The sequence below is a fragment of the Podarcis raffonei genome, chromosome 4, assembly GCF_027172205.1.
Source record: "Podarcis raffonei isolate rPodRaf1 chromosome 4, rPodRaf1.pri, whole genome shotgun sequence".
Lineage (NCBI taxonomy): Eukaryota > Metazoa > Chordata > Lepidosauria > Squamata > Lacertidae > Podarcis > Podarcis raffonei.
Genome location: NC_070605.1, coordinates 2,849,780 through 2,874,703, shown reverse-complemented (window position 1 = coordinate 2,874,703; position 24,924 = coordinate 2,849,780). Strand labels below are relative to the sequence as shown.

The 24,924-nt window shown below is 46.2% G+C and overlaps 2 pseudogenes; one reads left to right on the top strand and one right to left on the bottom strand.

Annotated features, from left to right (window-relative positions):
• The window catches only part of LOC128412188 (zinc finger protein 850-like), a 322,162-nt pseudogene extending 297,970 nt beyond the window's left edge, over nt 1-24,192 (top strand).
• LOC128412277 (zinc finger protein 420-like) overlaps nt 1-24,924 on the bottom strand; it is a 309,743-nt pseudogene that overhangs the window by 122,066 nt on the left and 162,753 nt on the right.

Genomic DNA, 24,924 nt, shown 5'->3' with positions numbered 1-24,924 from the left:
CTGACTGTGCAACCTGCCAGCCCCGCCCTGTAGGAACCTCCAACTTTAAAGATTGATCTTTTGGTGTGGCAGCAAGTATACTTTGGAACTCCCTGCCACTTGACATCAGGCAGGAGGCTTCACGGTCCACTTTGCAGCATTCAACTTTGTTGCCGTTGCTGAGTTTGTGATAGCTAAATATTGAGGAGAAAGAAGCCAATCTCCTATGTATATCTGAAGAAATTGAGAAAGTCTGGTTTTCAGTAACTACGATTAAGCTAAGTTAAAATGCTAATATTCACCTCAACTTTCTAAGCACCTGCACAGGCATGTTTTTAGCAGGTTCCCCAAAAAGGTGGGAGGGAGGCGCCTGCTTGATCTCAAGAGGCAGGGAGTTCCAAAGGGTCTGTGCTGCCATACTAAACAATTGAGGTCTTGCGTGGCACCTGTAGTTGAAGCGGTCGAGTGTCTGCCTGTGGGGTAAGGAGGGGATCTCATGGGTAAACTGGTCCCTATGATAATGGAAAGGCCTTGAACTGGGTCTGGTAGCCAATGGGCAACCAGTGATGCCCTCTGAGACAAAGGGTCATATGCCGAGAAGGCCTTCTGCACCAGCTGAAGCTTCTAGACCAAGCGCAAGGGATGCCCCACATGGAGGGCACTGTGGTCATCCAGCCTTGAAGAAGCGAAGGCGTGAGGCCAGGCTCTCCCGGTCCTGGAATGTGGAACCATCTGCAGTTGCTCAAAGGCACTTCCAGCCATTGAGTCTGCCTGAGTCTCGGCTGGATCCAGAAGCAGCTCAAAGTCCCACGAGGTTCATCATCATCATTTTTAATTTGTATACCGTCTTTCTACCTTACAATACTCAAGGCGGTTTACAAGCTGAAGAAACAAAAAATGTACATCTTATAACAATCTAATGCAATACAAACATGAGATAATATAACTTTAAAATAAGCAACCGACATCAAAAAGTAACATTCAACAATTATTAGAATAGTATAAAATAATAATATCAACATATAAAAGTTTAAACAGAAGTCCACTTGTAGCCTTTTCAGGCTTTGCCCTCGGGTGGGAAGAGCATTGCACCTGAGGAGAGGGAAATGGGAGTCAAACAGGCACTCAAGGGATAATTTCAGAGAAAAAGCTTTATTTCTACCATCCGGGACTGGTAGAAGGAGCTAGTGTGATAACTTCACAAACAAGCACAAGTTCACAGCCATTTGCACAGAGCCATATATTCCCCTCCAGTTCCCTCCCCCTTCTCCCCCTCCTCCGGAGTTTCCCTGAGCATGAACAGAAAGCTCCTGTCTTGGGACTCTGGGACTCTTGGCGGGATGAGAAGCCAAGGGGGTTGAGAAACCTTTGCGTTTCAGCATGTCCAAGATGTGTTGCAACTGGATGAGATAAGACTCAGTTCCCAGGCCTGCTTATTCTTGGCATTGATAGAGTCTATTCATTAGCTTTTGGAAGCCTTCTCGTACTGATAAAAATAACGTTTTGCCTATGCAGCAGCATCTTGTGAGAAAGCAGAGAAAAGCTGAAGCTGTGGATTTTTAGAAGAGAGAAAGGGGAAATTTGGTTTTGAGGCCTGGGGTGACTTCGGGCCTAGGTGGGGTCTCCTGTCCTCACCTCCTTCACACTCAACAGATACAATAAATAATTTCTAAACTGTAATCAGAAAAACAATGGCAAGCCACAGTACATAAAATAATACAATACAAATTGAGAAGCAGAGACTAGGGGATGGTACATATGGAGAGAACCTTTGGCTTACCTTATTTACTTAATATTAGGTTGGCCAAATCCTTAGGACCTTCAGGAAACCCAAATTTCAGATTGCACTGCAGAGAGGGAGTTCTGTGTGTCTTTATTTGTTGCAAAGAAGAAGACGAAGAAGAAGAAGAAGAAGAAGAAGAAGAAGAAGATTATTTTTATTTATACCCGGCCAAGACCGGGCTTAGGGTGGCTAACACCAAACATAAAATACAGTTTAAAAAAAGCAAAAAACCAATTGATTAAAATATAGCTTAAAATGCAGCTTAAAATGCAGCCTTATTTTACTGGCGACTCACAAATCAAGACCATAAGGGAATGAAACATCAAATGTTCACCAGGGTCAGCTATCCATGCTGGTCCTATATGTTTTTTTTTTTAAATAAATGTTTATTAAGGTTTTACAAAACAAAGAATTCATCATTTCACATAGATCATTCCATTAATTAAAACCCAGAGAAAAATCAAAAAGCAAAAATATATAACAAAAAAAGAAAAATAGAAAAAAGAAAAATCCACTTTAAACAGTTACAAAATTCCTTATCCCTCTGTCCTGACCTCCTCACATCTCCCTTTTTTGTGTTCCTCTTTGTTCCAATCTGATTCGGCAAATTCAAACCCATCTTCAAACCATGCTTACAAATTATGTTTTTCTAATTATTATGTCCCAAGTTTTCATTATCTTAGCCCATTCCTCATCTTATATACTAAGACATAATTTTATTCTGTTCATAACCCCCTTCTCCTTTTTGAAAATTTACTTTTCATTCACATTAACCAAATCCCACATGCCCATGGGCCAGCAAAAGGCCTGAGGGAAAATTTAGTATATACAGGATCCCATATAAGGGGTTCCATCAAAAAAAGAAAGAGGAGGATCAGACTGAGTCCAGACCAAAGGCCAGGTGGAACAACTCCGTCTTGCAGGCCCTGCAGAAAGATGTCAAATCCCACAGGGCCCTGGTCTCTTGTGACAGAGCGTTCCACCTGTTCGGGGCCAGTGCTGAAAAGGCCTTGGCTCTGGTCGAGACCAACCTAACGTCCTTGAGGCCCGAGACCTCCAAAATGTTGTTATTTATGGACCATAAGGTCCTCCAAGGGGCATACCAGGAGAGGCGGTCCTGTTGGTACGAGGGTCCGAGGCCGCGAAGGGTTTTAAAGGTCAGAACCAGCATCTTAAACCTGACCCTGTACTCCACCAGGAGCCAGTGCAGCTGGTAAGATAAAAGATAAAATCCCACCAGACATCATGGGACTTGTACAGGGTCATCCGAGCCTTTGGCAGCAAGTAATTTATAAGTTATTTTTTCAGCTAATGCTGAAATCCACATATTTCTATACCAAAGTGAAATCTGGAAATCATGTAAGGTTTTCAGTGCTGGGTAGAGGTTTGGGTGCTGGACTCTATGACCTGGGGGACCAGGGTTCGAATCCCCACCCAGCCATGAAGCTCCCTGGGGTGACCTTGGGGAGAAAAAGGTGGAAAATAAACGGAATAACTGAAATAAATAAGATTTTCTATTTTGGAGCAATGGAGGTTGTGGCAGCCGCTAGCCTCCTGGTCAAGAGTTCATGAGAGCTGACAAAATGGCCAAGTGGCAAACCTAGAGCCCTCTCTGTGGGCACACGCACTGTAATCCCAGCAGGGCCTTAGCCTCCTTGCCCGAGCGAGGGGCCCGCCAGTCTGTTTTTCCTACTCGGGAGTAAGCTGCCTTGAGTTCAGCAGGGCCTGACTCCCAGGTCAGTAAGCATAAAGACGGCAACATTAGAAGGGGCTGCTGGGTTGACATGTTCGCTGGGCTTTCCCATGGAAGCCAACGGAGGAATTCATTCCTTGGAGGCTGTGAGCAAAGGGCAGCCGAAGAAACGGCAAAATATAACCACCACCACTGTGGCAACGTGCTCAGGGAAGGCGTTTTGGGAGTTAAAATGTTAAGCAAGGCAGCCATTGGGTTGATCTAGGCCAGGCCCATATCCGGTACATGCACTCAGACAGCCACTGCCCAGAGACACCCAGAGACAGGCTGATAAGAATTACCGAGTAAGGACAGGGAAGGTTCATGTCCAACTCCTCATGCCCTGTCTCTAGGCAGAAGCTAATGTTTCTCTCTGGAACACAGTCTCCAGGCAAAGGAGCTTTTGTCTCTAGGCAGAATCTCTTGTATCTGTCAGAGTATGTGTAGTGCTGTAACTTTTGATTGGATAAAGACCTGATTCAAGAATGTATAAAGGGAAGCCTCCCCTGTTGGGAAGGGCCGGACTACGGAACTTATTCCTCCGTGCCATTGCTTGCTGCCGGCAAACAATTAAAACTTTCTTGCTTTAATTCTTCTGTTGCTGCGTGGTCATTTGACTGGCCTGACTATTTGCTACACTACCACCCATCTGGCTGGGTTCATTTGTTTATATTAATTTCTACGTGCGCACGCAGACAATCATTACACTGGGCAACAATTTTTTACTTTTTGAATGTTGTCTAGATTTCTACAACTGATTTAGGGTATTTTTGCACTGCTGAATCAGGAAATGGCATCCGTTTCTCTCCATCAGGTCAGGTTTATTGTAAACTGAATGGTGGGCATTGATAAAGGTAAGTACACATAAATTGCATGTTACTTCACCATTTTTCAAACTTCAGGGCTTGAACTTCCATTTCTTGGAACTCCTGGAATGCTCAGCGGCAGGGAGGTCTCTCTTCAGAGTCCAACAGTAGTCATAGAATCATAGAATCATAGAGTTGGAAGAGACCACAAGGGCCATCGAGTCCAACCCCCTGCCAAGCAGGAAACACCATCAGAGCACTCCTGACATATGGTTGTCAAGCCTCTGCTTAAAGACCTCCAAAGCAGGAGACTCCACCACACTCCTTGGCAGCAAATTCCACTGTCGAACAGCTCTTACTGTCAGGAAGTTCTTCCTAATGTTTAGGTGGAATCTTCTTTCTTGTAGTTTGTATCCATTGCTCCGTGTCCGCTTCTCTGGAGCAGCAGAAAACAACCTTTCTCCCTCCTCTATGTGACATCCTTTTATATATTTGAACATGGCTATCATATCACCCCTTAACCTCCTCTTCTCCAGGCTAAACATGCCCAGCTCCCTTAGCCGTTCCTCATAAGGCATCGTTTCCAGGCCTTTGACCATTTTGGTTGCCCTCCTCTGGACACGTTCCAGTTTGTCAATGTCCTTCTTGAACTGTGGTGCCCAGAACTGGACACAGTACTCCAGGTGAGGTCTGACCAGAGCAGAATACAGTGGCACTATTACTTCCCTTGATCTAGATGCTATACTCCTATTGATGCAGCCCAGAATTGCATTGGCTTTTTTAGCTGCCGCGTCACACTGTTGGCTCATGTCAAGTTTGTGGTCAACCAAGACTCCTAGATCCTTTTCACATGTAGTGCTCTCAAGCCAGGTGTCACCCATCTTGTATTTGTGCCTCTCATTTTTTTTGCCCAAGTGCAATACTTTACATTTCTCCCTGTTAAAATTCATCTTGTTTGTTTTGGCCCAGTTCTCTAATCTGTCAAGGTCGTTTTGAAGTGTGTTCCTGTCCTCTGGGGTGTTAGCCACCCCTCCCAGTTTGGTGTCATCTGCAAATTTGATCAGGATGCCCTTGAGTCCATCATCCAAGTCGTTGATAAAGATGTTGAATAAGACCGGGCCCAAGACAGAACCCTGTGGCACCCCACTAGTCACTCTTCTCCAGGATGAAGAGGAACCATTGATGAGCACCCTTTGGGTTCGGTCAGTCAGCCAGTTACAAATCCACTGAGTGGTAGCATAGTCAAGACCGCATTTTACCAGCTTCTTTACAAGAATATCATGGGGCACCTTGTCAAATGCCTTGCTGAAATCAAGGTAGGCTACATCCACTGCGTTCCCTTCATCTACCAGGCTTGTAATTCTGTCAAAAAACGAGATCAGGTTAGTCTGACATGACTTATTTTTCAGAAATCCATGCTGACTATTGGTGATCACAGCATTCCTTTCCAGGTGCTCACAGACTGTTTGCTTAATGATCTGCTCCAGAATCTTCCCTGGTATTGATGTCAGACTGACTGGACGGTAATTATTTGGGTCCTCTCTTTTCCACTTTTTGAAAATAGGGACAACATTTGCCCTCCTCCAGTCTGCTGGGACTTCGCCTGTTCTCCAGGAATTCTCAAAGATGACTGCCAGTGGTTCTGAAATCACATCTGCCAGTTCTTTTAATACTCTTGGATGCAGTTCATCTGGCCCTGGAGACTTGAATACATCTAGACTAGCCAAGTATTCTTGTACTATCTCCTTAGTTATTCTGGGCTGTGTTTCCTCTGCTGAATCATTTGCTCCAAATTCTTCAGGTCGGGCATTGTTTTCTTTATCGGAGAAGACTGAGGCAAAGAAGGCATTGAGGAGTTCAGCCCTTTCTGTGTCCCCTGTTTGCATTTCACCATCTTCTCCTCTGAGTGACCCCACTGTTTCTTTGTTCTTCCTTTTGCTACGAACATACCTATAAAAGCCTTTTTTGTTGCTTTTAACCTCTCTAGCAAGCCTGAGTTCATTCTGTGCTTTAGCTTTTCTGACTTTGTGTCTACACGTGCTGGCTATTTGTTTGAATTCCTCTTTGGTGGTTTCCCCCCTTTTCCATTTATTGTACACATCCTTTTTTAATCTTAACTCAGTTAAAAGTTCTTTAGATAGCCACCCTGGCTTCTTTAGGCACCTTCCATGTTTCCGTCTCATTGGTATTGCCTGAAGTTGTGCTTTTACTATCTCCCTCTTAACAAACTCCCAGCCATCATGAACTCCCTTTCCTTTTAGTATTACTGTCCATGGGATCTCACCCAGCACTTCCCTAAGTTTTATGAAGTCGGCTTTCTTAAAGTCGAGAAATTGAGTCCTAGTATGCTTGGCTGCTCCTTTCCGCTGTATAGTAAACTTCAGAAGAGCATGATCACTCGCGCCTAATGATCCTTCCACTTCTACCCCACTAACCAGGTCATCAACATTGGTTAGGACCAGATCTAAAATGGCTGTTCCTCTTGTAGCTTCTCCCACTTTCTGGACAATGAAGTTGTCTGCAAGGCCAGTGAGGAATCTGTTTGACCTTATGCTCTTGGCTGAGTTTGACATCCAACAAATATCCGGGTAATTGAAGTCCCCCATTACTACTATCTCCCTTCCTTTTGCATGCTTGGCCATCTGTTCCAGGAAGGCATCATCTATGTCCTCCGTTTGGCTTGGGGATCTATAGTAAACTCCCACAATGAGGTCACTGTTATTCTTCTCTCCCTTAATTTTGACCCAAATGCTCTCACTTTGGCTTTGAGGTTCTAAATCTTGGATCTCTTCACAGGTATACACATCCCTGACATATAACGCCACTCCTCCTCCTTTCTTGTCTGGTCTGTTTCTCTGAAATAGATTGTATCCCTCCATTATTACATTCCAATCGTGGGACTTATCCCACCAGGTTTCAGTGATGCCTATTATGTCATATTTAGTTTGCTGTACCAAGAGCTCAAGCTCATCTTGTTTATTTCCCATACTTTGCGCATTAGTGTACAGACATTGAAGTCCATTAATCATTCCCCCGTGTCTCTTATTTAAGGATTTTTTCCTCCCACCACTAGGTCTGCGTGCTGTTTGCTCCATTCGGTCTATGACATTTGGATGATCATCTTCATCAATTGATAGACTCCTACCTTCAGGAGCACTGTCTCCCTCCCCCACATTAGTCAGTTTAAAGCCCTCCTGATGAGGTTTCTGAGATTTTTTGCAAAAACATTCCTACCAACCGTTGTGAGGTGCAGCCCATCGCTTGCCATAGTCAGCCATCATGACTGTGTCCCAGTGACCCTGATACCTGGTCTCCATCTCTTTCATGTCCTGATGGAATCTCTCCCCCTGCTCGTCACTCATTGAACCCAGGTTCTCAGGAAACCGGTCCACATGTGAAAATAGGTAGTGCATCTTGACGCTCATGTTGCAGCCTAGGTTTCTGAAAGCAGTCAGCATGTTGTTGACAAGTTCTGCGTAGTTTCTGGCCTTATTGTTGCCAAGAAAGTTCTTCACTACCAGAACAAATGCCTTCCACGCTTCCAGTTCCACTTTGTTCATTAAGTTTCCGAACTCTGGATCTCTGATGAGCTGACGGATCTGAGGACCGTCAAAGATGCCAGCTTTCAACTTCTCCATGGTCAATCCTGGAAAAGCCTGGCACAAGTAAGTGAAGCAGTCACCATCCTTGTCCAGAGCCTTGGTGAACTGCTTGATTAAGCCGAGCTTGATGTGCAGCGGTGGGAAGAGTATTCTGTCTCTGTCCACCAGAGGGTCGTTGATGACGTTCCTTTTTTTGCAAGGCACCATTTCCTCCCGCACAGGCCAGTCCTTCTTTGTGTAATGCTGAGCACAGTCCCTACTATCCAACATGCACAGAAAACATGGGTACTTGGTGAAGCCAGACTGTTGTCCCAACAAAAAGTTCACCATCTTCAGGTCAACACAAATAAACCACTTATGCTGATCATAACCAATTTTCTCCAGCACATACTTCACCGCTTCATAGTTCTCCTTCAGTGTACTCGAGTGAGCCAGGGGTATAGAGGCAAACTGGTTGCCGTTGTGTAGCAGAACACATTTCAGTGATCGCTTGCTGCTGTCAATGAATAGTCTCCAATCTTTGGGTTCATACTGTGGCACTCTAAGCTTGAGCAGAAGCTGCGCAATATCTGCACAGTACACCAAGTCCTTCTCTTCCGAGAAAAAATGGAGGTACTCTTGATGCCTGTTGCAGAAGAAGCTGATGTGAGCACTGTCAGAGAGGAGGTTTTTTTCCTTCAATCTGGATGCCAACAGTTTGGCAGAGTCCTTCGACAAGCTGAGGTCGCGAACTAGATCATTCAACTCCTTCTGGGAAAATGGATGTGGAGCATCATCTTCAAGAACCACTTCTTCTTCATGTCCTTCAACACTGGAGGCATCTTCATCACTAATGTCAGGAAGTTCTCCGAAGATAGGCACTGGAATTTCATCACAATGAGCTACAGGACGACATGCTGATTGATGATCAGGATACTTCGAGGGGCGGCTGTCCCATTAACTTAGTTTTGATCCCCCAACTTTATGCTTTGCCACACCAATTTATGGAAGATTTCGAGGTTTTATGACTTCAAACTGATCCCTTTTCGACATAATCACCCAGAACTATTGGACCTGAATACTTCTTGTCATTAAAATAATCATTTCCAATCAAAAGAATTATTCGACATGGCATTTTACCCCCACCAACTTCTTCTAAAATGCTCCACACAAGAGTACATGTGAACAAAAACGTAAAAAAACGACATGTGGCCATAGCTCAAAAACTTGACCTGATTGAGCAAAACCAATGTGATTTTTGGATTCAACGCATCAGATTCGTCTTAAATCAACTGAAAAAACGCAGACAACAAATTTTTTGTTGACCAGTGTTATTATCTCATATCAAAAACTGGGAGAGGGTCTCTTAGTACAGCCCTCCAGTGTACACTAGCGGTCAAAATTGTGGAACCTTCTGGACAAAATGTATTTCCAAGGTTTGATGGCTCATGACACCACTTTGTTTTCGAGTAATAATAAGGCTTTTTTTCTGTGGGGACGCAGGGGGACGCATACCCCTAAACATTTTGTGAATTTAACAGGGAAAGAAACTCACTGTACTTATTTTCCCAGATTTGAACTGTATTTATTTCCCCCCGGTGGTGATTTCCTTGAGTCAAAATGAGAGTACCCTAAACATTTTTTTAAGAAAAAGAGCACTGAGTTATTTCATAAAATCATGTATCAATGGAAAGATAATTTAATGGGGAATGTAATGCAATAACTTTTATGAAGGATTATTTATTACAACAGCAGTCATAAAGAAGAAACGTGAAAACACAGGAAAAATGAGATATGCAGGTTAAATAGCCGTGTTGACACTTTGCGATAAAATCAATGGGTTTGGGGTTGCAGTTTGGGGACTCGGTTCCTAAAAGGTTCGCCATCACTGCGCTAGAAGGAAAGGAAAGTGGGGGGGGGCGTCCCCCAAAAAGCATCTCTGGAAGTGGGAAAGAAAAGGCGGAGGGGAGAGATGGGCACGCTGGGCTTGGCAAGGGTTAAAGGGAACCGAGCTGCCTTCCTAGAGAGGACAGGAAGCAAGGGGGGGCCAGGTCCTCCAGAGCCAAGGCCCCTCCCTCTCAGTCCTTTCCTGCTTCGGTGTCTCTCCTGGGATCTGGTGAGTCTCCTCTCTCTCTGGGATCTGGTGGGGGTCCCAGGGCTGCAGCAGGGGAGGGGGCCTGGGGGGGGGGCTGATCTGCTCCTGCGGGGGGGGGGGCAGGTCAGACAGGAGAGGGTCCTGCAAGGGAGGGGCCAGGTCTGCCACGCTCTCCTTCCTGCAGATCAGAGGATCCCAAACTCATTTGGCCCTCCGCCCCCCCTTCAGAAAAGATATCCCTTCTGTAAACAAAGGAGTCCCTGGGACTTTAACTCTGTGTGACGTCGCTCAGCCTCATTGCACAAGAGAGGAAACATCTGCAAATGGTTTTCCAAAGCTGGACGAGGAGGTGGACTAGCCCCCCACCAAAAAAAAACCCCACACGGAGCAAGGAAGTTAAGGTGGGAGAGAAAGGCCGGGAATAAAGAGAGGGATCCCAGCCCAGAGTCTGGCTGCTGCATTGGGGACCAGTTTCCCAGTGTCTCCCAGGGCAGCTCCCCACGGAGGCCACGGCAGCCATCCCCTCGCACCCAGAGCAGGGCATCCCAGGACCACATCCTCTCTCTCCCAAAGGGATTGTTGCTGGCAAAGCAGCCGGAAATGGGCGCTGCTACTCCCTGAGCCTCCAGGGACCTTGGCGTCAATGGCTGTGTGTGTGTATCTAATAGAATACTAATACTAAATTACCCACCTGAATTTCAAGTGAGGTGTCTTTGGCCCTGCCCACTTGGCCCTCAGTGGGTTAATCAGATTCATTCCTGGCCCTCAAAGCAAAGAAAAAGGGACCCCACCCCAGGAGTCTGCCTGGAGAGCCGCGGAGAGTCCAAGTGCTAGAAATGGAGACAGAGGCGGGGGGGGGGGGGGAGAGCAACTCCTGAGGACCCCCAGGTGAGGACCCCCACTAGAGCCAAGCATTCATTTTCCACAAGATACAAATGACTCCCTTGTAAGTCAGTTTTGACTTCATTCATTAACTGGAAGGCAGAAGAAACCAGGCTGATTCATCTCCCAGAAGTCCCTTCAGTTGCCTCCACATTTTGCATTGCAATCTTCCTTCTGGGAAAGCTAGGGTCTGCTTCTTCTTCTCCTTCTTCAGAAGATAGCTCATGGTTTGGGCTGTGGTGCAGTCCAGCCCTGGTTCCCTCCAAGACTCATCCATGCTTGCTCAGGATCCTGTTCCTTCTTCTGACCTACATATTCTGTAACAAAACAATGTGTTTGCTTGGTAGGATTTGCTAGAGCTTCTCATTTAGACAAGCAGAACTTGGCAGAAGACCAAAGGGTTCCTTCTCATCTCTCAGAGGCTTCCTGAGAGCACAGATGGATGACCGAGACTCAGATGGCCCTGGAGCAGGAGGAGGTCATGCCATCCAAACTGGAAGCAGTGGGGGATTCTGGGAAAACTCTGTGCAGAAGATCCTGGGTGAGGAGGACACCCTCTGCTCAGAGGTGCAGAGCCAGCAGTTGAGGCAGTTCTGCTGCCAGGAGGCTAAAGGACCCCGAGAGGTTTGCAGCCGACTCTACCACCTTGACAATCAGTGGCTGAAGCCAGAAAGGCACACGAAAGCTGAGATGCTGGACCTGGTGATCTTGGAGCAGTTGCTGGCTGTCCTTCCCCCGGAGATGGAGAGCTGGGTGAGGGACTGTGGAGCGGAGACCAGTTCGCAGGCGGTGGCCCTGGCCGAAGGTTTCCTCCTGAGTCAGGCAGAGGAGAGAAAGCAGGTGAGAGAGACTTTCCTCTGGATACTCCCAAGGGGCTCCAAACAGGACAGAGAACATCCCATAATGGTCTGCTGATGGCCCAACCTTTTTCTGGGAAGGCATCCATGGAATGAGATCTCACACCCTTCAAGTCTTTGTCATTCTCTTTGTAATATTTCTCACCATTCATTCTCTGTTTTGAATCCTTGTTTCTTTTTCAGGAAAAGGATCATTTTGCAGAAATGGACCCGGAGTCCTGTGAGGCAGAGAGGCCTCCGTTGGACACCAGAGAGAGGCCACTGGGTAAGGAGGAAGGAGTATTTTTCTGTTGGTTTTTCAACTAATCTGTGGATTCTTTTCATCTTGGTTTCTTTTTTTTGGGGGGGGGGACAGTGTTGAGAATTCCATTCCTCCCGTGCTGCAGATGTGTGGGATTGTTACATGTCACATGTCTACTTATATTCCAGCACTGATTATTGGGTCTTGTGAGCAGAAAGGGAGATATGCTGTTTCCGCTCTGTATTGCTTTTGCAGTTCTCTCTCCGAGGAAGAAAGACAGAGAGAGAAGCCATGTTTTTCTTTGTTCTGTTAGGTTTGTTTTTATGCGTAATAAATTAGGCTTAGATGTTACTCCTCACGGCTAAGCTTCTGTTTGAACTCTGCTAGTTGTGTGCTCATGTCCCTGGAGATGGGCCACATCAGTGTGATGGCAGACCGGAGTGATGGATCCGGGGCAACGCTGCATTGCGGGGGAGGTAGCAGCCTCGGCATTATCACCCAACAGACAGTTGGGACCAAGGGTCCAGAGGAAGGGAGATGTCTTTTTGCACAACTAATGAAATGGGCACAAACCTCCAAATGCTCTCAGCAGGTGAGGCTTTCTCAAAGGCCCATCTGCAGTTAGAGATGCCCTGTTTCGCCTGTGAGAGAAGCAGGCACTCCTGGCGTCCTGCTTACCTTTTTTCTCTTGCAGGTCGCAGAAGGATGCCAGCAAGACCTCCTGATCCGCCTTTTCATGGGAGCAGAAGGGAAGCAGCGGCTGTGGAACCAGATCAGGTCAGGGGAAGCTGCCTTGTGGGGACAGAGACCGGGGGATGGAGCAATGTCATGGACTGGTTGGGCACAGAGGAATGGTGGGAGGAAGCAGCTGGGGAACCAGGAAGGGAAGATGGCTCAGAGCCCAAGGAGTGAAGGTGGAGGAAGGATGGGCGGTCAGAGGGAGAAGAGGGAGAAGCTGTTGCGTTCGCAAAGTAAAGGAAGGATTGAATCTGATTAATAAGAATACACACAGAGACTTGAACCAGCAAGACTCTGGGAAGGGTGCGTATAATCGTGTCTCTCTGTGCTTGTCCGTATGCAGCCCCTGGCCCAGGTAGTTTTTATTCACAAAAAAGCTTTTTACAGAGTGTTCGAAAGAACCAATCAGATTTCTTCTGAGCATTTCAACAAACCCACGTGGGGACAAAGTTAGATCAAAAGAAATTATTTTAATTACAAAGACTACTACTCTGAGCATGCATACATAATCTGAGAGTAAATAAAAGAGGACTAGAGAAACTCCGGAGATCATAAACAGGAGTAAATAGGAGAGGATGGAAGGATGGCAAGGAGATAGGCATCTTTATCACCTTCCTGTGAAGCTATTTCCAGGCCCTAAGATCAACATATCAGAAAGCTACATCAAAGAAGTTTGCCCACTATCTTTCATGACCCAGGATGCCTGCCTGGCTAAGCAACTGGGCTGTGTATGTTGACTTGTGAAGCAGAGAGAAATGGGCAGTAGAGGAAATGGCCAGAGATGCATTTGGTCAGAAATTTGGTCAGAAATTATTGTCAATGTATCAAGCCCAGTCAACACAATGCTTTCATCGTGGACACGATGGCTTGATGTATTTTTTATAATTCCTCATGGTAATCCCAGCTGATCCCTACAGAAGCTTGGGAAGAGGAGGTGTCAGAAGCTGAAGGGGTAACAGGGCTTAGTGAGCTGGGAGACTCTGAGGCAGAATGCAGTGCAGAATCAGAGGCAGAAGAGGAAGGAGGCAAGTGGGGGGAGGGAGGGCGACAGGCAGAGGTGAGTCAGGATAAGGAGGAGCCACCGGGGGCTCCCTCTCCTTTTGCCAGAAGCCACCCTCCCTGCTTGTCTCTCAGACCCAGGAGACCCCCTGCACTGCAGGAATCTCTGCTAGATCATCCAAAACAAATGGCCATTCAAAATAGGCTTATTTTATTTCTAGATTGATCACTGAATGCTAAAATTGGTTTCTAAGCAGTGGACAAATGAGAACAAATAGTGGCCTGGGTTCAACTAACCAGCCCCCCCATTCCTCCCCCTCTCCATGCCCCCATGAACCCCTGGAATTTGGCTCTAGGGCATTGGGAGGGAACCTTCCCAGAACAGCTCACGAGGAGAGGAGAATGTGGATCCTTCCATCAGGCAAACTGGAACGCTTGCGAAGGCAGAATGACTTGAAAAACACAAGGCGGAGTAACACCTATTTGGACAAAGATGAACACCCATAATTAAAATGCAGAATAAAATAAGCAGCCATATTTAAAATGTGCAGCAAATCAATCCTATTGAAACAACACCGCAATTTACAGGAAGGAATCAACAGAGCATTGTGTAGCAGATCATATTTCTGCTGTCTCACAGGAGGACATCTCCCTTTTTCTTTTAGGGTCCAGTGTGCTTTGAAGATGTCGCTGTTCGTTTCACGGACGAGGAGTGGGTGTTGCTGGATCCTGACCAGAGAGCTCTGCATAAGGACGTCATGGAGGAGGATCGTGGGATCGTGGCCTCTCTTGGTAAGGCTCCCTGTGGGATCGTCATATCAGCCTGGAAATTCAAAAAATACCTCTATGTGACGAACCTCATATATTTTCACAGAGCTCAGCAGCGCCCCCTACAACACCTGGGAACCTAACACCCCCACAAAAAATAGCAAATTACAGTCTTTTCTGTGAACAATCTTCCTCCAGTTCTGCCTCCTTCTACCACTATTGGCCTGGTCTGAACTGCCCAGGCATCTTAAATGTCAGCTTCAGAGTTGTTAGGAAAGATAAGTAGCTTCTGTCAGGTTTTCTGTTTTTGTTTTTGCTCCTATCCATCTTGGGTTGACCCAAAGAGACAACTGACATTGTGGATAGAGGGGAAGCCATGACTGGGCCAAACAAAATCCATCCCAGAGAAGAGGCAGGCTTTTCGAATCTCAGATAATAATAATAATAATAATAATAATAATAATAATAATAATAATAATTTGTTTATACCTTGTCCATCTGGCTGGGTTTCCCCAGCCACTCTGGGCGGCTCCCAACAGAATATTACAAGCACGACAAAACATCAAACTTTAACAATTCCCTAAACAGGGCTGGCTTCAGATGTCTTCTAAAAGTCTGATAGATGTTTATTTCCTTGACATCTGACGGAAGTGTGTTCCACAGGGCAGGTGCCACCACTGAGAAGGCCCTTTGTCTGGTTCCCTGCAGCCTCACTTCTTGCAGGCAGAGAACCGCCAGAAGGCACTCGGAGCTGGATCTCAGTGTCAGGACTGAATGATGGGGGTGGAGATTTTTTTTTTTTTGTATACTGGGCAAGACCGTTTAGGGCAGGGGTCAGCAAACTTTTTCAGCAAGGGGCCAGTCCACTGTCCTTCAAACCTTGTTGGGGGCCGGACTATATTTTGAAGGGGGGGACGAATTCCTATGCCCCACAAATAACCCAGAGTTGAATTTTAAATAAAAGGACACATTCTACTCATATCAAAACACACTGATTCCTATCCGCGGGCCGAATTTAGTAGGTGATTGGACCCAGGCCTTAGTTTGCCTACTCATGGTTTAGGGCCTTAAAGGTCAGCACAAACACTTTGAATTCTACTCGAAAACATACTGGGAGCTAATGTAGGTCTGGTGTTATGTGGTCTCGATGGCCCCTCCCAGTCATCAGTCTAGCTGCCGCATTTTGGATTAGTTGTAGTTTCCGGGTCACCTTCAAAGGTAGCCCCACGTAGAGTGCATTGCAGTAGTCCAAGCGGGAGATAACCAGAGCATGCACCACTCTGGTGAGAAAGTCCTTGGGCAGGTAGGGTCTCAGCTGGCGTACCAGATGGAGCTGGTAGGCAGGTGCCCTGGATACAAAATTGACCTGTGCCTCCATGGACAGCTGTGAGTCCAAAATGTCCTTCAGGGACACAGTGTTGGGATACTGCCAGGGAGATAAAGTCCATCTGAGCCCCCAAGCTCGGTGCCGGACGATCCATCGACCTCCCGTAGTCAGGCAATATCAGCAATCAGTGGGACGAAGCCTCAAGAAAAGATAGCCACATTCTTGGACTTGTGCACACTCTATCAGCAGAATTCACACAGCAAAAGATGCACAGCAGGAGAGCATATTTACAGTTTATTCAGCGTTGGTCAGAACAAAGGAAGAGATGACCGTCTGCTCCGGTCTGCTCAGACAACCAGAAGGAAACGAAAGGAACAGACAACAGAAACATCCTGTGAGACAGGAAATACGCAGGCTGTGACACAAACATCCTGCTCCCTTTTAAGGTGGAACGGAAATATCCTAACATCCTCCCCCTTTCCGTGTAACCTGTAGTACCTGTGGTTCAACCCAATTGCAACCTTTGTACGTAAACCTTAAGTTGTTCTCTGTTAACAACCTTAGACAAGACATCAGCAGGAATTTCATTTCCTGGCATGTAGTACACCTGAATGAGTCCTTTCTGAATACACTCTCTTGCACGATGTAGCATAATCTGCAAGTACTTGGTTCTTTGCTTGCAACTCTCTGAGTTCAGCAAAGCCAAACAAGATCTATTGTCTTGATACACTTGTATAGGACATTTTACAGAAACCCCGATGTCCTTAAACAGTTGCCTCAACCATTCACAATCCATGAGTGAAAATGACAGAGCATTGAGTTCTGCTTCACAGGAACTTAGGCTAACTGTTGTCTGCTTTTTGCACAACCAGTCAAACAGGCAGTGGTTGTACATGTAGCACACTCCAGAAGTGCTTGTACCATCCGTGGTGTCACTTCCAAAACTTGCATCTGCAAAGATTTCAAGACCTCCAGTCTTCTGACTGGTGAACCTCAGCCTGTAGTGCAAAGTCCCTTTCAAATACCGGGCTATGTGCTTTAGAGCTTTCCAATCCTGAACAGTAGGATTGTTAGCGTGTCTGCTAAGCAGGTTAGTGCTTACAGCAATGTCAGGTCTTGAACATCTAGCAATGAAATTCAACTTGCCTAGAATGCATCTGTACAGCGTTGTGTCAGAAAACGCTTCAGCAGTACTATCTACCTGGTAACTTGTCACCATCGGTGTGTCTGCTGGGTTTGCATCAACCAAATTCAACCTGGTTAATACATCAGCAATTTTCTGTGTCTGGTGTACCAGAAAATTACCTGCTTGGTCCCTCTCCACCTGCAGAGAAAGATAGTTGGATACCTCACCAAGATCCTTCATGTCAAAGTGCTCCTTCAATTGAGCTAGGGTGCTTTGGTAAAAAGCCTGATTCTTCCAAAACATCAGAAGATCATCAACAAAACATAAACAATACAGTTTGTTTTGCCCCTCCTCCTTGACAAACACACACGGATCAGCTTTGCCCTGGTGAAAACCTAGAGAAAGCAACGTCTCAGTGAGTTTTGTGTTCCAACACCTGGCACTCTGCTTGAGACCATATAAGGATTTCCGCAGTTTACAGACCATTCCCTTCTGTATCTGCGTCCCGTCAGGTGGAAGCATATACAGCTCCTCCCCCAAAATCCCGTACAAAAAAGCTGTATTTATGTCATGATGGGAAACATGCAGTTTCTCCTCTGCAGCGATCTTGAGCATCAGCCAAATGCTCTCATATTTGACTGTGGGTGAGTAGGTCTCGTGGTAATCCTGTCCTGATACCTGTGAAAAACCTCTGGCAACCAATCTGGCTTTGTGCCTGACAACCTTGCCATTCTGGTCTGTCTTGGCCTTGAAGACCCATTTGCTGCCAACCAGTTTCATACCTGGGACTACCGGTACCAACTCCCAAGTTTGGTTCCTGTTCAAGGAATCAACTTCAGCCTTCATGGCATTTAGCCAAGGCTCAGCGTCTTTAGAGGTTAACTCCTGAACCTCTTTGAAGCTTGAAGGTTCCCACACCTTCTCTGAGCTACTAAGAACAGCAGTTGCTGTCTTAGCAAACTCATCAGCAAATCTCTTCGGAGGTTTGCCTTTGGTCACCCTTTCAGACCTGCGAACCAGACGCAAGTCTTCTGGACTCATCTCCTCCTTCTTAGGAGAAAAGTGACCAATGGTGAACAGTGGTTCTTCCAGTTCATCGTCAGACGCATCAGACGGTCTGACTGAGGGCTTTGCGCTCTTGTAGTCTGCTGTGTCATCACTGTCACTGACACCAGCAGCAGCGCCGCCCACTGAACTGGAATCCGAACTCTGATCATCATCATCATCCTCAGTTTCCTCAGCTTTCTCAGCATGATCTGCTTTCTTCACATCACCTTCATCTTCCTCTGGGTAACTCTGGAAAATTCCCACATTTCCCCCCCACTTAGGATTGTACTCAACGCTCCTTGTGAACTTTATGGATTTAGAGTTAGTCATCCATACCCTTTATGCACCTTTTTCGTACCCCATGAACAAACCATGTGCCCCACGCTTCCCAAGCTTGTTGCTTTGTGGGGTGTGTACCCACATGTCAGAACCAAAGATTCTCATGTGCTTGACATTAGGTTTCTTACCAAACATCTTCTCGTAGGGAGTGCAACCAATAGCTGATGGCAGTCTGCGATTAAAAGTGTAAACAAAATTCGAGAGAGCCTCCCCCCAAAACTTCTCAGGGAGGTTGGCATCATGCAACAAGGTTTTTGGTCCTTGCAGCAACGTTTGATTTGCTCTCTCCGCAAGCCCATTCATCCATGGCAATCTAGGCGTTGACAAGTCATGCTGGATTCCCTTCTCAGTCAGGAAAGCTTCAAACTGCTGAGAAGTGAACTCCCCGCCTTGATCAGTAAACAGACAGCCGATACGTTTACCGTGAGCATTCTCCAACCAAGCACAGAATGCCTTGAACTTAGGAAACGCTTGCGATTTCTGCTCAAGAATAAACACATGAATGTACCTGGAAAAAGAATCAATTAGAACCATGAAGTACCTTGCTCCTCCCAAAGAGGGCGCAAGAGGACCTACCAGGTCTGCGTGAACTAGCTGGTAGGGTTTGGAAGCCTGCCTGCTAGACTCCTTGCCTTTTGGAGCAACCTTCACCTTGTTCTCTGCACAAGATACACATTTCATGTGAAATTTACAGGGTTTGATGTTCAAACCTTCAACCAACCCAGGCATCTTGGCTAGCACTTGCCAAGACAGGTGAGCAAATCTTCGATGTGCATCATGAATGCATCCTGCATGAAGAACCTTGTTAGTTTGTGCAACACAAGAAGTATCAGCATTAGACATAGCAACAGCACTGTCATCGTAAGTTATACAGAATAGGCCATCCTGAAACTTTGCATGCAAAATGTCCTCTTTGCCTTTCCTGATGACACAGACTGTCCTCTTGAAGGAAACCTCAAAACCACGCCCAGTCAGCTGTGGGACACTAAGCAAATTGTCCGCAGCTCCTGGAACAAAAAGTACATCTCTGATGGTAGTATGCAGACTTGCAAGTTTCACAGTTCCAACTCCTGCAGCTTGCAAAGTCCTTCCATCAGCCAGGTGGATCTCACCATCTTGAGGCTTGAAGGAGATAAACAGATGACGGTCCTTCGCAAGATGGCGGGTGCACCCTGAATCCACAACAAACCTGGCCTTGGCCTTGTTTCCCACCGGCGTGGGCTTTTGCAGCTTGCCTTTAGCCTTTGGTGAAGCTGTGCCAGCAAACAAAACCTTGTTTTCCACTTGCGTGGGCTTTTGCAACTTCCCCCCCCCACCGCTCCTGGCCATCTGCAGGCTTCTTGCTCTGTTTACATCTGGCCTTCCGGCCTCTGCAAAGGCTTTGACCTTGGTTCTCACGAGAAACAGAGCTCTCAGCTGCCGACTCCTTGGCTCCCCCGGAGGCTGGAATGCTGCCTGGGATGACATTACAGTCTGCTCCCCCTGCAGCTTGCAACCGGTGCCCTCAGCATCCCTGCATTCACTCGCATTCTGGGAAACAGCCAGGACCTCCGATGCATTCAAACTCTGGGCTGGGATGATTGGCAGATGGGCTTTTTTCAAAGCATCCCACATGTCACATGCCGTGAGATTTCCAGCAAGCGTTTTTATATCCTCCAGAGAGACGGATAAGACTATTACGTCTATGGCCGTCGAATTCTGGGCCTCCCATTTCTCTGTCCGAGGAACTGGAGTGGCTTCAGACACAGTATGCCAGACTCCAAACTGACGCAGCAAACTCTCACACCATTTAGCCCAGGTCTGATAATTGTGCCGATTTAACTTTGGGCACTCAGTGGCCTCAGAAGCTTGGAAAATCTACATTCCAGCTTTTTGCTTGAGCCTTTATGCCTTCAAAGACGTCTTATCTCGGCAGCCCATTAATCATGATGCCTCTGGCTCGGCTCCCAGGCCAATTAGACCAGCCGGACTTCAAAGACTTTTTCCGCGGCATTCAGAAAAGCCTCTGCTTTTGCTTTTCCAACTCATACCTCAGCAGTCTGTCGCTGATTTACTCTCCTGTAAGTGCTGTGAATCTGGGCCCATAACCTGTTGTTGGGATACTGCCAGGGAGATAAAGTCCATCTGAGCCCCCAAGCTCGGTGCCGGACGATCCATCGACCTCCCGTAGTCAGGCAATATCAGCAATCAGCGGCACGAAGCCTCAAGAAAAGATAGCCACATTCTTGGACTTGTGCACACTCTATCAGCAGAATTCACACAGCAAAAGATGCACAGCAGGAGAGCATATTTACAGTTTATTCAGCGTTGGTCAGAACAAAGGAAGAGATGACCGTCTGCTCCGGTCTGCTCAGACAACCAGAAGGAAACGAAAGGAACAGACAACAGAAACATCCTGTGAGACAGGAAATACGCAGGCTGTGACACAAACATCCTGCTCCCTTTTAAGGTGGAACGGAAATATCCTAACACACAGTTGCCACATTTTTAGTTTAGCCTCCAACACAGAAAAACATGAAACAATAATAATGTTCTGATCCAGTATAAAAAGTACAATAACTTTAAAATGAACAACTTATATCAAACAAAGCCACATTAATAATCAATCAAAATCTAATAGTAATTATGTCGGTTAATGGCAAACAACAATGGTAATGAACACACACCCTAGTCCATTTACTGTATTTTTCGCCCTGTAGGGCGCACTGGCCCATAGGGCACACCTAGTTTTTTTTGGGGGGGGAATAAAGGGGGGGAATTATTTGCAACCCCAGCCCCCAGAACAGGCTGCTATCCGCAAGCATTCGGAGCCCGCAGGAACTCCCACGGGCTCTGAAGGCTTGCGGATAGCTTCCTGAAGCCTGCATTCGTCCCATAGGACGCACACACATTTCGCCTTCATTTTTGGAGGGGAAAAAGTGCGTCCTATAGGGTGAAAAATACGGTACTTCTTCCTCTAGCACAAATTCAATTAGCATCTTTCAATAACTGGGGCCTGCATTGGTTCCCAAGTCTCTAATCCCTTTCTGTTTCCATTGCAGATTGTGAAGAATTGGAAATCAAGAAAAAGGGTGATCAAGACAAAATCCCCAGAGAGAAGCAAGGTAAAAATTTGGAGTGTGGAGAGAGCTGCAGTCAGAGCGCCCATTCCACTTTCCAACAAAGAATTACCATTGAAAAGAAACCCTATCGGTGCATGGAATGTGGAAAGAGCTTCTGTTACAGAAATAGTCTCACTTTTCATCAAAGAATTCATACAGGGGAGAAACCCTATCAGTGTGTGGAATGTGGAAAGAGCTTCAGTCACAGCCGCAGTCTCACTCGCCATCAGAGAATTCATACAGGGGAGAAACCCTATCAGTGTGTGGAATGTGGAAAGAGCTTCAGTCACAGCCGCAGTCTCACTCGCCATCAGAGAATTCATACAGGGGAGAAACCCTATCAGTGCTTTGAATGTGGAAAGAGCTTCCATTACAGAAATAGTCTCACTTTTCATCAAAGAATTCATACAGGGGAGAAACCCTATCAGTGCGTGGAATGTGGAAAGAGCTTCACTCACAGCCACAATCTCACTTCCCATCAAAGAATTCATACAGGAGAGAAACCCTATCAGTGCGTGGAATGTGGAAAGAGATTCACTGAAAGCTACTCCCTCACTTCCCATCAGAGAATTCATACAGGGGATAAACCATATCAGTGCTTTGAATGTGGAAAGAGCTTCCGTTACAGAAATAGTCTCACTTCCCATCAAAGAATTCATACAGGGGAGAAACCCTATCAGTGCGTGGAATGTGGAAAGAGCTTCCGTTACAGAAATAGTTTCACTTCCCATCAAAGAATTCATACAGGGGAGAAACCCTATCAGTGCGTGGAATGTGGAAAGAGCTTTACTGTGAACAGAGATTTCCTAGTACATCAGAGGATTCACAGTGGAGAGAAACCATTTGAGTGTCAAGAGTGTGGAAAGAGCTTCCGTAACAAAAGCACTCTCACTTCCCATCAAAGAATTCATGCAGGGGAGAAACCCTATCACTGCTTTGAATGTGGAAGGAGCTTCAGTACCAGCTTCAATCTCACTTCCCATCAGAGAATTCATACAGGGGAGAAACCCTATCAGTGTGTGGAATGTGGAAAGAGTTTCAGAACAAACGCCTTTCTCACTTCCCATCAAAGAATTCATACAGGGGAGAAACCCTATCAGTGTGCGGAATGTGGAAAGAGTTTCAGAACAAACGCCTTTCTCACTTCCCATCAAAGAATTCATACAGGGGAGAAACCATATCAGTGTGCGGAATGTGGAAAGAGCTTCACTGAAAGCTCCTCTCTCACTTCCCATCAGAGAATTCATACAGGAGAGAAACCCTATCAGTGTATGGAATGTGGAAAGAGCTTTAGGAAGAGCTCCAATCTCACTTCCCATCAGAGAATTCATACAGGGGAGAAACCATATCAGTGCTTTGAATGTGGAAAGAGCTTCAGGGAGAGCTGCTATCTCACTTCCCATCAAAGAATTCATACAGGGGAGAAACCATATCAGTGCATGGAATGTGGAAGGAGCTTCACAAATAGCTCCTCTCTCACTTCCCATCAGAGAATTCATACAGGGGAGAAACCCTATCAGTGCTTGGAATGTGGAAAGAGCTTCGGAAAGAGAGCCCATCTGACTTCCCATCAAAGAATTCATATAGGGAAGAAACCCTATCAGTGTGTGGAATGTGGAAAGAGCTTCAGTACCAGCTCCAATCTCACTTCCCATCAGAGAATTCATACAGGGGAGAAACCCTATCAGTGCGTGGAATGTGGAAAGAGCTTCAGTACCAGCTCCAATCTCACTTCCCATAGAAGAATTCATACAGGGCAGAAACCCTATCAGTGTGTGGAATGTGGAAAGAGCTTCAAAGATAGCTCCTCTCTCACGTCCCATCAAAGAATTCATACAGGGGAGAAACCCTTTCAGTGCTTGGAATGTGGAAAGAGCTTTAGTCAGAACAGCCGTCTCACTTCCCATCAAATATTTCATACAGGGGAGAAACCCTATCTGTGCGTGGAATGTGGAAAGAGCTTCAGTACCAGCTCCAATCTCACTTCCCATCAGAGAATTCATACAGGGGAGAAACCCTATCAGTGCTTTGAATGTGGAAAGAGCTTCAGTAAGAGCTCCAATCTCACTTCCCATCAAAGAATTCATACAGGGGAGAAGCCCTATCAGTGCGTGGAATGTGGAAAGAGCTTCAGGAAGAGCTCCGATCTCACTTCCCATCAAAGAATTCATACGGGGAGAAACCCTATCAGTGCGTGGAATGTGGAAAGAGCTTCAGGAAGAGCTCCGATCTCACTTCCCATCAAAGAATTCATACGGGGAGAAACCCTATCAGTGCGTGGAATGTGGAAAGAGCTTCTGTCAGAGATCCAATCTCACTTTTCATCAAAAAACTCATAGTGAGGAGAATCATAGAATCAGGATCGTAGAATTGTGGAGTTGGATGTGACCTCTGGTGTAATCTAGTCCACCCCCTGTGAAGCAGGCATCGCAACTAAAGCATCCATGACAGGGGACCATCCAACTTCATAAAACCTCAAAGGATGGAGATCCCAGCACCTTTCAAGGGAGTCCATTCCACTAACAGCTTTTGCTGTCAAAAGTTCTTCCTCATGTTTAGTCAGAAATCTCCGTTCTTTTAGCTTGAAGTCATTGGTTGATGTCCTACCCTCTGGAACAGGAAGAAGAAAAGGTTTGCTCTATCTTCCATTGTTTATAGTTTTATTGTGTATTTTGTGTTTTTATAGTGTGATTTTATGTTGTGAACTCTCTGAGACCTGTGGGAATAGGGTGGTTTACAAATTCAATCAATCAATCAATCAATCAATCAATCAATAGATTCTTGGTTGCCATCCTCTGTACATGTTTCAACTTGTTGATATCCTTTTTATTATTTATAAAAGTTATGTTTTGCCCTTCATCCGAAGATTTCAGTAATGGTTCTTCGTCATCCTGGGATGAAGTGACAAGTGAGGTGCCACAGGCTTTTGTCCTGGGCCCGTTGTTGCTCAACTTCTTCATAAAAAAAAATGGGTGGGGGAATTCAGGGGATGCTGATGAAATTTATGGTGAACCAAACTGGGAGAAGCAGCAAATGCCACAAAAGACAGAATTGGGATTCAAAATGACCTTAACGGGTTGGAGAACCGGGCCCAAGCTCACAAAGTGAATTTCAGTAGGGAGAAAAGTAAAGCTTTGCACTTAGGCAGGAAGAACCAGATGCACCAATATAAGACGGGGGTTTGATGGACAGCAGAGTCTGGGGATGCAGTGCCTGAGAATTCCACCAGAGGGCCAGAGCCTCTCTGATTGGCTATCTTGACAGAGGGAAGGGGATGGAGCCAGGACTTTGGGCAGAAAAATAAAAGGGAGAGAGTTGGAGAGGGCTGGATTTGAGATGGGAGAGAGGGTTGGATGGAGGGAGAACTGGCTCTGTTCCTCTTTGAGGAGAATATCTATAGAGCCAGGGGAATATCTATAGAGTCAGACTTGTCAGTTTGCATTTCTTAGTACAGAAAGTATTGATCTGATGTGGAAAGAGCTTTCCTATTCCAGTGAAATCAAGAGGGTTCTCAAAGCTTCTG